This window comes from Carcharodon carcharias, chromosome 22 (genome assembly GCF_017639515.1).
Source record: "Carcharodon carcharias isolate sCarCar2 chromosome 22, sCarCar2.pri, whole genome shotgun sequence".
NCBI lineage: Eukaryota > Metazoa > Chordata > Chondrichthyes > Lamniformes > Lamnidae > Carcharodon > Carcharodon carcharias.
The window spans coordinates 45,757,157-45,772,568 of NC_054488.1; the positions used below are offsets into that span (position 1 = coordinate 45,757,157).

The 15,412-nt window shown below is 41.7% G+C and overlaps 1 protein-coding gene across 5 annotated transcripts in view; it reads left to right on the top strand.

The window, feature by feature from the left end:
* Positions 1 to 7,952: 7,952 nt before the first annotated feature.
* Positions 7,953 to 15,412, top strand: part of card14 (caspase recruitment domain family, member 14) — a 100,573-nt gene continuing 93,113 nt past the window's right edge. For 3 of the 5 annotated variants that reach the window (XM_041216896.1, XM_041216897.1, XM_041216895.1), the window contains exons 1-2: positions 7,953 to 8,176; positions 9,443 to 9,680. The gene's annotated coding sequence lies outside the window, so the exon portion shown is untranslated. Of the gene's footprint in view, positions 8,177 to 8,642; positions 8,703 to 9,442; positions 9,681 to 15,412 lie in introns of all 5 variants that reach the window. The other 2 variants (XM_041216898.1, XM_041216899.1) reach the window with 2 other exon arrangements.

The window sequence follows — 15,412 nt, forward strand, 5'->3', positions numbered from 1 at the left end:
GTTCCACTCTTGCACCATGTAATTTGTTCTGTTTTGCATGAGTGTGTGTGTGTGTGTGTGTGTGTGTGTGTGACAGTGAGAGAGTGTGTGTGTGTTAGAGAGAGTATGTGTGTGTGTGTGTGAGAGAGAGAAAGAGATTCGGGATGTGTTTTTACCTTTTTAAAAGTCTTTACTTTTACCTCTAAGTTTTTAACAATAAAACTAACTCTACTTGAAAACTCAAGAAATCTGGCTGGCTTGTTTTTTCATCTAACTTTACATACAGTCAAGTACATACTAAATTGAAAAAAGCATAACCTTTTAAAAAATTCAAACTCTGCTATAACCAACCTCAGGAGTGCAAAAGAGCAATTTATTCACTCCTCCAGACTTGGTCATAACAATAGGCAGTTACATTATAAGTACGGGTATAGAAATTCATAATCACAAAAAGTGTGGCAAAATGCAATGACTGGAAGGAAGAAAGTGAACTAGAAGTATGCACAAATATAATTTTTCAACTGAATTATTATAGATGTTCCAGCTAAATGCCTGATGAATAATGATTAAGAAAAAAGCATAAACATCTGGGACCAGCTGTCACAGTGGGTTTAAATGGCCCTTTCAACTCTGAAACCCAATGTTCAAATCTCTACCTCCTAAATATAAACACATTGTCTACAAGGTGTGAAATTAGTATGAGTGTTCCTGAAAATGTTTCTAGTGGATTCACCAGATAAACCAGTTTATATTGGCAACCTTATTGAGATAGAGTATAAGGACATCATGCAGGAAATAGAAAATTCACACTGGTGCAGAAAGGTTTGCTTGTGTGTGGTACAAGTGAAGGATGGGGAATGAGATGTTTAAGGACATATTGTTGGAGTTCCATTTGTCAACACTGATACCGTTTTCCACAAAAACAAAAGGTCAAAACCTGAACTTGGTATTGGAGCATAAAGCAACAGGCAAGTATGTTTTCAGTTCAATTTTGCTAACTAGAGTAGTCTTTAATTGAGTGTTTGTTTAACACTATTAGTTAAAGGTAGAAAAAGTAGGAAAGGCATCTCAAATGTTTATAAATATGTTTTAAAAATTCTGTATTTTTCACTTACCTTTGTCACTCTCCTTGTAGTAACATATACAAGAGCCCAGTGGACTTGCAACACATTATTTATACGTATTATACAAGCACCTTTTGTTTAGCCCTGTGAATACTTAACAATTTAAATGCACAGTCCTTAAGCATTAATGGAGTAATGAATAACAGTAACGAAATCAAAAATACCTGGAAAAACTCACCACGTCAGACAGCATCTGCGGAGAGGAACACAGTTAACGTACTCGAAACGTCAACTGTATCCCTTATTTTTAAATTGTGCTCCCTAGTTCTGGATTCCCCCACAAGAGGAAACATCCTCTCAGCATTTACCCTGTCAAGCTCCCTCAGAATCTTATATGTTTCAGCAAGATCACCTCTAATTCTTTTAAACTCCAGTGAGTATAGGTGCAGCCTGCTCAACCTTTCCTTATATGACAACCCTTTCATCGCAGGAATCAACCGAGCGCACCTCCTCTGAACTTCTTTCAATGCAAGTACCTCCTTCCTTAAATAAGGAGACCAAAACTGTACACAGCAATCCAGGTGCAGTCTCGCCAATGTCTTGTATAGTTATAGCAAGACTTCCCTATTTTTATACTCCATCCCCTTGACATAAAGACAAACATCCCATTTGCCTTCCTAATTATTAGCTGGATATGCATGCTAATTTTTTGTGATTCATGCACAAGGACACCCAGATCCCTCTATACTGTAGCATTCTGCATTCTCTCCATTTAATCACCCATAACTTCCAGACTCCCCAGTGTCGGATTTGTGGGGGTATCCCAAAGATGCGCTGGGGAATCACTCTGGGAATTTCCCAGTCAAAGGTTTCGACAGTAATTGCCCAGAAATGCTAACTTCCTCTGGACAATTGTGCTGTGCTGGGAACCATCCGAAAATACAGTTTAATCACAAACTTCGGATGGTTTTGCCAGGGTTATATCAATAGTTACCCAGGAAAAGTTAGAAGGATTAAAACCTCTTCTAACTTCTGGGTAACTATTGTAAACACCCAGACCAACCCCCCATCCTCCACCACCACCAACCTCATACCCACCCCCTGACCTCCAGACTCCCCCATCCCAACCTCTGGAACCCCTGTGACATCCAGACCACCCCCACCCCTGACCTCCCGATCCCCACCCCCCGACCTCCCAACCCCCCCCGACCTCAAAATCTCCAGATCCAGACACCCCCCCCCCATCCCCGACCTCCCAACCTCTGGACCCGGACCTCCACTCTATCTGCTGACCTCCGGCCACCCCTCTACCTGCTGACCTTCGGACCCCCCTCTACCTGCTGACCTCCGGACACCCCCACCCCAACCTCCGGGCCCTCCATGCACCACTGACCTCCAGACCCCCCCCCCCCAAATCCTATCCACTTACCTTAGACACTTCTCCCTGGCCTGTCAATTTCCCTGGCCCTTTAAACTTACCTGCTTTAAGGCAGCTAGTGCTGTAAAAAAGGGGGCATGGCCTCCATGAATACACTGTATCTGGACTCTGCTGGGGCCTGCGAGGATTCTTTCGATGCAGGCCCCAAGCTGCTCTGGCAAACGGAAGTAGCAACACAATTTTCAAGACCAGGTAAGTGTGCATTTATTTCTTCTAATTTCAGTGGGTCAGCACATTCCAATGCTAGCCAGAAGTTCGGGCCCAATATTCTGTTTTTCTATTCTCCCTCCAAAGTGGACGACCTCTCATTTTCCTACATTACACTCCATCTGACAAATTTTTGCCCACTCACTTAACCCATCTATATCCCTTTGCAGACTCCTTGTACCCTCCTCACAGCTTGCTTTCCCACCTTTCTTTTTATCAGCATACTTGGCTATGATGAAGGCATCTGCAATGTTCTCACCTATTAAAATCCTGGGGTGGAAATGATCTGGTCCTGGTAATTTGTCACACTTTATTGCCTTAATGCCCCTCATTACTGTTGTTTTGCTTACATTAATTGACCGCGATTCAAGATTAGATTCCTTGGGATGTCTGGCACGCTAACCTCTTCTTCTATTGTAGATATGAATGAACAGTTATTCATCATGTTCTCCATTTCCTTATTTTCACAGACAATATTGCTGTTGTCTGTTTTTAATGGGCCAACATAATTGCCGGCCACTCTTTTGCTCCTAATGTAATTGTAAATTTTCTTTGTGTTGTTTTTGATATCATTGCAATTTTCTTTTCATACTCCCTTCTTGTAGCTCTTCCTTTCTGTTTTGTCACTTCGCTGTACTTTGTATTTTCCCTATTCGTTAAGACCTTTTCATTTTTGCATGCTTTTTATTTTAGTTTTATGTTATCTCTTACTTCTTTAGTTGTCCATTTTATGTTTTTTTTTCTGGCATGTAGACTTCTAGCCCTTTAGGGGTATATATTGGTCTGCATTGTATTAATTTTTTTTAACACCTCTCATGATTATTTGTCACTTTACCGTTTAACAGTTTTCCCGGTTTAATATGAATGGTCTTTGTCTCAACCCATTGAAGTCAGCCTTACCTAAATCTTACAAACAGTTTCGCTTTCATTCGTTTCAAATATTGTGTTGAACTCGCCAACATTATGATCGTTATTAGATAAATGTTCATGCACTATTCACTAAATCTGGCTCATTACTAAATTTAATATTTTTGATGCTAGGACATTTTTGCTGTCGAAAACTACCTCAGACATGCTCAAGAAATTCACTATCTTTCTATCATGCTGGTCTGCTTATCTATACAAAAGTTAAAATCCTCCATTAAGACCGCTCTGCTTTGACACATGCTTGTCTAATTCACGCATTTATACTGTCATGCCCAGCATGTCCTATCCATAACTTCAAAAATATGGAGTGTAATCAGTCTGGAATCTTCTGGAATTAACTTACTTCTAAAATGGACACTGATGAGCTACAAAATATGGCTGCTGAGATGTCAGCAGATTCTCAGCCAGTGGATTCTAAAGGAAAGACCTGCCACACTGTTTCCAAAGAACAACGGGACATCCCAGAATAAAGAGGTGAGACCACCTTAACTGCCTTCCTGACTTGAATGGGCCATTCTGAAATGATTGCCTCAAACCCCAAGGGGCCTGTAAACACAAAGACCCAGATTGTGGCTAAATAACTTAAACCCAACACCTTATTTGGAAGAGGGCTGAGAGGGACCACATGGTGACCAGCCATGTTGGTCACCCTTTTAAAAATAGTGTTTAAGTCAGTCTACAACAGCTGCAGAAAATGGTAGTAATATCTATGCCTTTAAAACCTGGAGATTGCTACGTCTGAAAACTTTTCCCACCCTGTTCCTTTTCAAGTCTGAAACTTGACCTTCTGGGACGAAAGTCACTAATAACCAACTTCGAGACCTTCCTTCTTGTTGAGGAACTCCTGCAGCAACTCTGAAATACAACTCCAGCCAACCTACCTAGACTAACCCTTCACAAATGAAAGTGCCTTCTTCAAAGGGCTGGACAAGTACATTTCTTTCCTAAGACAAGCCAATCCTGTGAACCTCAAACTGTTCCTTTGTTTGTATTTGGTAAAAGTGCACTATCCTCAGAAACTGCATTAATTCTCAAGTGTGTGTGTGTGAATGATGGAGTGTTAGACTTTCGGGGTGAATGCATGAATAAATAATCATCTTTATTTAAACCCACAAAACATTGCTGCTGATTATTCAAGTGACCACATGTTTGGGGGTAAGAAACATACACATCTTCCTTTTCAAGGATTATGGACAATAAGGGAAGGGAATTGGGGTTCAGTTTTTTCTCATCCCTGTCCATGACAATACCACCTACTGCTTCACTGTTGCTACCAATGGATCTATAAACAATTCTTACTATGGTCTTAAATCCTTTTTTTCTTAATACTGACCATAAAGTCTCCATTGCTTGTTTACCTCTTGTTGTATCCTCTCTTAACATTAAACTGATTTATCCTTAATCAATAAGACTACTCCTCCCCCTCTATCATTTTCCCCCTATTTTTCTGTAGACCTTATAACCTGGTATATTTAGTTCCCTGTCCAAAAGACCTTGCAGCCATGTCTCATTAGCAGCTACCATGTCATACTTTCCAAATTGAATTTTGCACCTGCAACTCATTCATTTTGTTCCTTATATTCCATGCATTTGTATAGAGTGCTTAGTGCTTATTTGGGCCACATACCATAATCTGTACTTCTTTTCTAATATTTAATTACATTTTTCCTATACCTGTTTCTTTCTCCTGGTTTAATGACATCTTTTCACACAATTTATGACTATTACTCTACTACTTTCCCCATCATTTGTTGTAACATTGGAAATGTGGCAACCAATTTGCGCACAGCAAAGGTTCCATAAACAGCGATGAGATAATGACTAGATAATCTGGCTTTAGTGACATTGGTGGAGAGGTAATTATTGTCCAGGAAAGAAGGGATAACTCCTCTGCTCTTCATTGAATGGTGCCATGGGATCTTTTACCGCAACTGAAGAGAGTACATGGGGGCTTAGTTTAAGGGCATTTAGGAAGATGGTACCTCTGTGGGTAAGGTCCCCTGACCTTAACTGAGTTTTTGGGACAAGACAAAAAGGCAACAGACAATGGGCACAATTTTTCCCTTGTCGGGTGGGCCTGAGAGCAGCCGCAAAACTTACCACCACCCGTGATTGAGCTCCAAATGCGATTTCACGGTGGCAGGCCAATTAGGTGTACGCATGCATGGGGGAGCGGACACAGGGACCTGAGGGGCTATAAAGGCAAAAGTAAACTTTTAACTCATGAGATAAACATGTCCCCACACGTGACTCAGTCACATGAAGAGGGGCATGTGAAAAAGGACGTTAAAAATGTTTTACTTATTTTTAGTAAGCACTGGAAACCTCATCCCGCCCATGGATGAGTTTCGTTGAAAATGCAAAGGCTGCCTGGCCTATTCGCTCGCCCGCAAACCGAACATTTGAGCGGGCAACGGAAAATGCAGCTTAATTAATTACTTAAGGGTCTTAATAGGCCTCTTAATTGTTGGTGGGCGCACTGCCGCCTCTCTCACGTGCCCACTGACCAAAAGATTGCAGGAGTGCTCGATGACATCGGGACACTCGCCTGATGTCATCGCGCACTATTTCACTCCCGTTCGAGTCTGACACACACCCGACCACGGGACGAAAAATTCTGCCCAATGACTTTGATGTAACAAAATTTATTAAGTAAATGAGAAAACAAAAACACTTGATAATAGGCGTTAGTAGGGAACTTGCTTTTCAACCTTGTTCCTTGAAGCTGTCTGGACATAAGTGATGTTGTCTTTGGTTCTCTTCGATGTCTTCTCTTCTCTGGCTCCTCCTCCTACAATGCTGTATGCCTCTGCCTGTGTAGCAAGGGCCTCAAGGTCCCTACTTTTACATGTCTTGACTACGCAAGGCCTGACCATCTCACCCCAGACTTGCTGGCTCAACTTTCATGCCATTTGCTGACCACATGACCCCGAAGTCCACTTTTGGTGCCAAACCGGCAAGTTTCAGCTCTCTGTGGAAAGCGCAGTTTTCAAAATTTTAACTCTTTAGATCCCTCCCAGTTGCAAACAGCATAACCAAACAGCATTACAATTTAGAACTTTTCCATAACCAATACTGGCAATGTATTAATTAGAACATCTTCATAAATGGTTGAAACAACATATTTTACAGTTTATTATGTATGACAATGCACAACAGCCACAGTACTGCACTGAACAGTAGGCCAAGAAAACAATCATTTTTCGCCTTTTAATCTCACATCAAATATGAAATATGCACTCGGCTATGTTAGACATGAATAGTCCTAAGCAGTGACCACTCATAGACAGCAATTCCAACAAAGAGACCATCTTGTTTTGCATGATAAAAAACTCATTTTCGTTTTTTTTAAATGAGTTTGTGTCTGATTGTGTTATAATTCCTTTAAACGTATTACTGCATGACTTGAAGCACTGAGCTAGATATTCATTCACTGAAGCACACTTCATGCCAGGCTGTTGACTAATGTGACTTAGGGTACACGTTCTTCTCAAATGTCTGGTTACAATAAGTAATTGATCAAATAAAATGCTCAGATAGCACCCTGGAGAAATGATGAGGGAGATACTGAGAAAGAGAACAGTCCACATGTGGGAAAGCAGCATGATTCTGAATGTGAGAGATGCAGCTCAGTTTGGTCACTGAAAACGTTGATGGGCCCACGTGGAATGTTTCTAAGGGGGGATGGGAACACAGGCTTGCAAAGTTCACTGTTGACCTGTGGGCTTGGTAACTGATGTCCTTGAACTGTCATCTTTTCATAGTAATTTAACTAGGAGCCACTACAACTAAGCCAAATATGTACCAGCAGTGATGGTGAGACAGGAATGGAGAGCAGTTTCCACCTTTATCTCTACCCCTCACAAACTCAGGGACACTGAAGTCAAGGTTAATGCCACCAGCCAGAGAATGAATCTGGGACTTCCCTATATCACTTAGCTCCACACAACCTAATTCATTTGCCCACTGTCTCGAATACAGCAGCAGCAACAACTGTATTTACGTACCACCTTTAACACAGTATAACATCTCACGACACTTCACAGAGCACTTGCAAACAAAATTTAATATCGCAGCACATAAGGAGATATGAGGGCATGTGGCCAAAAGCTTAGTCAAAGAGTTGGGTTTTAATGAGCGTTTTAAAATAGAAAAGAGCGGAAGTGAGGCTGAGATATTTAAGGAGGGAATTTCAGAGCCTGGGGCTGTGGCAGATGATTAAAAATCAGGAATGCTAAAGAGGCCAGAATTGGAAAAGCGCAGATATCTTGGAGGGCTGTACAGTTGCAGGAGATTAAAGATAGTGAGGTGTGAGGTCACGGAGAGATTTGGAATCGAGGCTGGGTATTTTGAATCAAAGCATTGCTGAACAGGGAGCCAATGTCAGTCAACAAGCACAGGAGAGCTGAGTGAATGGGACGTGGTATGTGTCAGAACAAAGCGAGTAGAGTTTTGGATGACCTCGGTTCAATGGAACATAGAACATGGGACATCAGCCAGGAGTGCATTGGAATGGTGGAGCAGATGGTGCAAAGGACTTTGATTACAATGCAGCATTGAGGTAAACCAACAAGAAGAATATAGTTTTGCATACTAATGATGCAATGAAACAGTGTTAAGTCATTAACTGCTTTAATTAAATAACATGGCAATGTCTTCACTTTTGCATCTTTATCTAATCGTAGGATGGTCAAGCTGAGATTGAATCTGTGGATTTAGTTAGATTTTAAACACTTCTATTTAATATTGAATAGGACTGGGTTATGGACTTTGCTTTTTTCTTGCATTCCAGTTCTTTTTTTGTCAATTATTAATTTCCAAATTAAAGGAAGAAATTAGCTTTGCATGAAGGTCTTGTGAAATTATTACTAAATATGGGAATCCTTAAATCTAGAATGAGTTCTAGTGGTTAAGCCTAGCCATTCATGGGCATTAACACATTTGGAGTGAGCCGATTGGGTGGGGGGGGAGGGAAATGATTTTCAGTTATATAATTTATTTATGTAGAACCTTTTCCTGTTCTCAAGATGGTCGAATATGCTTCTGAACCAACTAATTCAGCTTGAAGAGCGGTCATTTGTTTTTATGTAGGTAGTTATTATATTTTATAACTTATTTTATAATAATAGTAGGCTTAGTGCATCTTGGTCAAAAGCACGTTCTCAAAAAATTAGTTGAATTGTTCAAAGTCCAATTTGAAATACATAAGAAAGAATAAATATCACTATAATTGGTTTGAAACTGATTAAGCATCAGTTTGGCACTTCAATTCTTTCAATCCTGTCTGGTGTTAAAGGGTAGGTTAAAAAGATGAAGCATGTTTTTGGTTCATTTACCAAAGAGTCGCCCTTACTTTTCTGTCTGAAGTCTTTCCTGATACATCAATGTTTCTGCGCAGCCTGCATGCGGAGGCATGTTGATCTTGTGACATGAAAAGGATACTACTTTTAGTGCGTTGGTTTTGATTGTTTACCTCTGCATGCCAGTTATCTTGGTCATTGATCATTTTATTTTATAGTCCTCCAGTCAACTGTCTACCATGGTAACCTGTGCACTGATTTTTATCCATGGTTTGTGGTGACAAATGCAGATTGCAGGCTAAAATATTTCTGAATTAAATATAAGCATACCCAGGAATGTACCTCCTGATTCTTGAGAGGCAGATGACTTCCTTTGTCTTTCCACTACTCCCAAAGGCTTTATAATTTATTATCAGCTAGCACTGTAGCACTCTTGATTAAAGCTTTAAGTGAGAAAATACTGGTAAATGTGACGGGAAACAGAAATAGATCGGAAAGTCAACAATCCTGTTTCATTATTCTGTCAGACACATCAAATGACTCACCCAAGGGACCTTTTCAACTAATATTCTCTGCTCCTCGTGAACAACACTGCTGTGAGGAAATCTTATCAATTGGCTTATTTTCATTATAACGACATCCTGAACATTCTGTGCAAAAGGATATTTGAATCATGCAAGTAAAATGCCAAAGATTTGGCGTCTTGATAAAAACGGAAAGCTTCAGAACAACCTCGACTAGACATTAACGGGGTTAAAGAGGAAGGTAAGCAACTCGGGAAATTGAATGCACCTTCAGTTTGTGAGACAGCTGCTTAGTAACCATTTAACACATAGGTATATAGAGTTTTGCCAATGATCATATCGCTTTTTAAAATCCCCTTCATGTTATCTGTAACGTAATATAACTAGCACAGTTGCATAGTTGTATTGATTAACCATCTGGAGGGAGCTTTTTGAGGAGGATGTTGGGATATATTATCTGAAAATGTAAATAAAAGTTATCTACTATTCCTGCTGTGCCTGTGAGCTTAAAAACAAACAACTTTGAAATCATGGACATTTTAACTTTAGGGTTACATTGCAATGCAAGGTAACATTCAGAAGCTCTGGGTGAACTTTTGTTTGAATTTTCTTTTGGCATAATAATTTTGGCATGTCTAATGTGCCTAGTTACTGAGGGTGTAGTGAGGTAAAAGGATTGCTTTTCTTTTCGGCAGAACATCTGAAATGTCTACATAGAATTATATAAAATTCATAGCACAGACACAGGCCATTCAGTCCAACTTGTCTGTGCTGGGGTAATACTCCACTCCTTCCATTCTATCAACCTCTTCTTCAGACCCTCATCAAGTTTCATTTTGAAAGGATCGAAGTTATTTGCCTCAACCATTCCTAAGTAAAGAAGCTTCTCCTTATTAATCACTCCCTTGTATTTTTGGCCCCTAGTTTTGGATTTTCTCACAAGTGCGCTTGTCCAACTATTTATAATGTTAAAGTCCTTGATTTCCTTATCAACCCCACACTGTGCAATAAATAAAGCAATATTAGTCACCATTTACACTGCTAATCATTGGAGCCCAGCTCACCATCACAAATGTTGCCTAAAGATGTGATTTTTAAAGTATATGTTGGGCACTGGGATCACAAAGGCTCTGGAGGATGTGTAAATGAAGATATAGCTTATAAATGCTATTGGAGGTCTAGAAATTAGGTCACACAGTTTCTCTAGCACTACGTGACCACCTAATCCCCAAAAGAGCAGACTGAAAGCGTACAGCTAGCAATATTGGATAACAAATAACAGGAATCTTTGACCCATGCCCGAAGCAGGTGTTCGGCCTTTTGCTTATGCAAATAAGGTCCTAATATCTGCTTAGGGTAGCCAGCCCCCTAGGATTGTGCTGGAGTCTCCAAGAATTGGAAATTAATCTTCAGCACATTGCTGGGAGCACTCCCAGGAGAAAGATCAGAGGGGAATTTCAAAAGAATAATTTTCTTTAAACATTTTTATTTGTTAATTATAAAAATATTGGTGATGGGAAAAAAGAGGCTATTTGACTGGCAGGCAACAAACATCCAACTGAGTAACAAAGAGTTTGCTTTCCAGTTTGTTGTGGGAGGGCGGAGCGCCATGCTGATAGACATGTTGGATGACCAATGGGAGAGTGTTTGGGTGGGGCTGTTGGGGAGATGAGGTCATCCATTGACACCTCCAGGAATTCATCCGGCCAGAATTGGCAACCCTATTTCTGCTTGCAGTCCCCACTGCTATTTTAGGTTGCTCTGAGGCAGCCTTCACAGGATGTAGTGATGGAAACAACCCTAAAGGATGCCTGCACAAATAAGCTAAGTTACTTGCCTGTAAACAACACACCAAATCACCACAATCCCAACAGGCCCCAAAAGATCTGTGACCTCTGACCTCCCTCCCCATCCCCATCCTACTGTGATTCTGCCTACCCTGCCACAAGGCCATGACTAGAAGCAGCTCGAAATTCCTGCATTTACTCTTGGGTTTCCTCCTGCAGGGCCAAATGTCTGACAATGAATCTGAGATCCAATATCTGGGACAACTTGGACCTCACCATTTGTACGTAGAGCAGGCTCCCTGCAAGGGGTGGGGAGCATCCTTAAAATGGGCTCTTCCAAATTTCAAGGTAATTGTGCCTGAATATTGTTCCAGATTCTTAGTCCACATGAAGCAGGTGCTGCTTGTGGGAACCACGGTCACCACGTGCTCTTTTCCTTCTGGTGGCTCTCTTTCTCCCTGATGACTTAGCCTCCTTTTTTGCCAACCCCACACCTTCTGCACCTCAGTGGCATTGCGCATCTCAACCCATGCCTCAATACACCTGCTCCTGAAACCGTAATCCATGCTTTTGTTACCTCCAGACATGACTATTTCAAAGCCCTCCTGGCCAGCTTCCCATCTTGCACTCTCCATAACTTGAGCTTGCTAAAAACTCTGCTATTCATACCCTAACTTGCAGTGTTCCATTCATCCATCACCCCCAAGCTTCCTGACCTCCATTTGTTCTGGCAATATGTTACGATCCTTGGCCAGACCCCGGGTTGTTGGGGAGATCAGTTAGGAACCAATAACATTATATTTAAAGTAGGCAAAGTTTAAGACTCAAGACCCTTATTCCATGGATTTTGAACAAACAAAAATAAACATTACTATACAAGTTCAGAAAGATAAAACAATTTACAATATCTATCTTAAATTCCTACATTCAGGATAAGTATGAGGTACATGTGAATTAACAGACAAACTGTGGCCGAACACACCACACTACAGAATAAATGACAGATGCGACCAAAACAGATCCCATGGACCCAGACATTAGTCACACTGAGTCAACCAATCTCACTGAAACTCCGTCTTTCTCATGAGGGTTTCCAACCCATGTATGTCCGAGTACACTCAAGCATCAACTTACAAGCACAATTTCAGATCTTCAGATGTGCCAAGCAGAACTCCACTGCTCCAAAGGGGTACTTCGCCCCAACAGCCTACAGTACGGAGTCACCAACCTTCGGCTGTCTTCATGGATCTTCTGGGTTTCTCTCGAGCCCACTCAAGTCTTCTTCCCGCAGCCCTTTCTCTAATTGCAGCCTGTTTCTCTGCTCCTCTCTTTTTCTTAACTTAACTGGGACGTCTCCCTGTCTCTCTTTCTTATCCCTTACCTGGGCCACTTGCTGGCTGACAGAGTGACTAAAAACTGACTGTTTAAGAAATGGTGTTTGCTAACCCTTGAACTGATCTGGTGATTTAGCAGAACACACCAAGCGGGTCCCACCCTTGTTACTAAGCAGGAACAAATGTAACAAGCAGTAGGACATCCTGTACCTTAAATGTTACAATCTCCACAGACTACAAGCTTGCAAAGCACACAACAAAATGAATGGATTTCATAGCACAATGCCTCAATTTTAAAATTCTCATCCTTGTTTTCAAATCCCTCTTTGGGCCTCACCCCTCCCTAACTCTATAACTCCAGTCTTACACATAAGGAATAGGAGCAGAAGTAAGCCAAATGACCACTTTAGCCTACTGTGCCATTCAATAAGATTGTGACTGAACACATACATCAACTCCACTTTCCTGCCTTATCCCCATATGCCTTGATTTACAGGGCCTAAAAATCTATCGGTCTCGGTCTTGAATTTTTTCACCAAGTGTTTGGTAACTTTTCTGTAAAAGACCTTGAGGTGTTTTCCTATGTTAAAGGCAGTATAGATCCAAGTTGTGGTTTCATATGTTTACAGCTGTCTCCACTGATCCTGGCCACTGCTTCAGGCTGAAGCAGACTGTTTCACTGTCGTACTTGATCTTGACCTGAGCTTCTGATATCATTTCCTCTCCATCACAAAAGCCACCTATTTGCTGTGTAAACTGTTATTGTCAAGCACCGAATAAATGTAGCTGAAAGAATGTTTCACTCAATAACAAAATCACCTTGTTCAAATATAGCTTGTGATAACTGATTAAAAAAATAATCTACTGTTTGTCAAGTCTATTGCCTGAGTGAAACTCATATAATTTCAGAAGCTCTATTGGTTCCCTGAGGTTTAGATTACAGCAGAATGCATTCCAAAGATTATTATTGTGCTATTTGAAGAACTGGTCTTGTCAGTCAACCTAACAATTGGGAAATTCCGTTCAGTGAAAGTCCGAGATTCTTTAACTTAACTTCCGATTTTCAAATATAAAATTGCAGGTTCTACTTTGGATCATAGAAACCTATCAAAATATTATTTCAAAGGTATTTTTCATTTCCCATTTTACTCAGGTTTCACCAACTGCATAGTAAGAATGTTAACAATAGAGAAGTGCTAATGCAGCACAAGCTGTGAACAAGAATTAAAAAATAACTATGGCTTGGAAATTCAATGGAGTCATGGCTATTTTATCAGCATAAACTTGCCAGCTCAGCACCTAATATGGCACGCTCATTTCGAGGTGGAAGTGTGCCACCCAACATAATGGCAAATGAATATGAATATGCAGTTATAGGCCTTAGCCTGTGCTCCCTTTGCAATTTGGGCTGCCTTGAATTTAGGGGGAGGCAATGGTGTAGTGATAATGTCATTGGACCAATAACCCAGAGGCCCAGGCTAATGCTCTGGGAACACGGGTTCAAATCCCACCACTACCGCCACAGCAGCTTAAGTATCCTCTGAAGTGGCTGAGCAAGCCATTCAGTTGTATCAAACCAGTGCGAAGTCGAAAAGGAATGAAACCAGCTAGGCCACCAGCATTAACCTAGGCACCAGAAATGATAGCTGCAAACTCAGTGCTGTCAACCCTGCAAAGTCCTCCTTTCTAACATCTGGGGGCTTGTGCCAAAATCAGGAATGCTGTCCCACAGACTAGTCAAGCAACAGCCTGACATTGTCAAACCCTCAGAATCATACCTTACAGATCGTGTCCCACCAACGCCATCACCATCCCTGAGTATGTCCTGTCATACTGGCAGGAGAGACGCACCAGAGATGGTGGCAGTGTGGTATACATTTGGGAGGGTGTCACCCTGGGAGTCTGCAACATTGACTGTGAACCCCATGAAGCCTCATGGCATCAGGTCAATCATGGGCGACAAAGCCTCATGTTGATTACCACCTAATGTCCCGCACCCCCCCCCCGCACCCCCCCCACCCCCCCCACCCCACTTCCACCTGCCGCCCCCTCAGCTGATGAATCAGTCAGTACTCCTCCATGTTGAACACCACTTGGAAAAAGCACTGAGGGTAGCAAGGGTGGGGGACTTCAATATCTATCACCAAGAGTGGCTTGATAGCACCACTACTGACTAAAACTCGACCAGCTCAAAGATATATGCGACAGGTGATCAGGGAACTGACAAGTGGGAAAAGCCTACTTGACCTCATCCTCACCAATCTGCCTGTTGCAAGTGCATCTGTCCATGACAGTAATGCTAAGACTGATCACTGTACAATTGTTGTGGAGCCAAGTCCGGCCTTCACATTGAGGATACCCTCCATTGTGTGGCACTACCACCGAGCTAAATGGGATAGATTTTGAACAGATTTAGCAACTCAAAATTGGGCATCCATGAGGCACTGTGGGACATCAGCAGCAGCAGAATTGTATTCAAACACAATCTGTAACATCATGGCCCGGCACATCACCCCACTCTACCATTACCAACAAGCCAGGCGATCAACTCTACTTCCAGGAGGAATGCGGAAGGACATACCAGGAGCAGCAGCAGGCATACCTAAAAATGAGTTGTCGACCTGGTGAAACTATAACACAGGACTACTTGCATGCCAAATAGCAGAAGCATCATGCGATAAAAAAAGCTAAGCAATCCCGCAACCAATGGATCAGAGGCAAGCTCTGCAGTCCTGCCACGCTCAGTTGTGAATGGTGGTGGACAATTAAACAACTAACAGGTGGAGGAGGCTCCACAAACATCCCTATTCTTGAAGATGGGGGAGCTTAGCACATTAGTGCAAAAGGCAGTG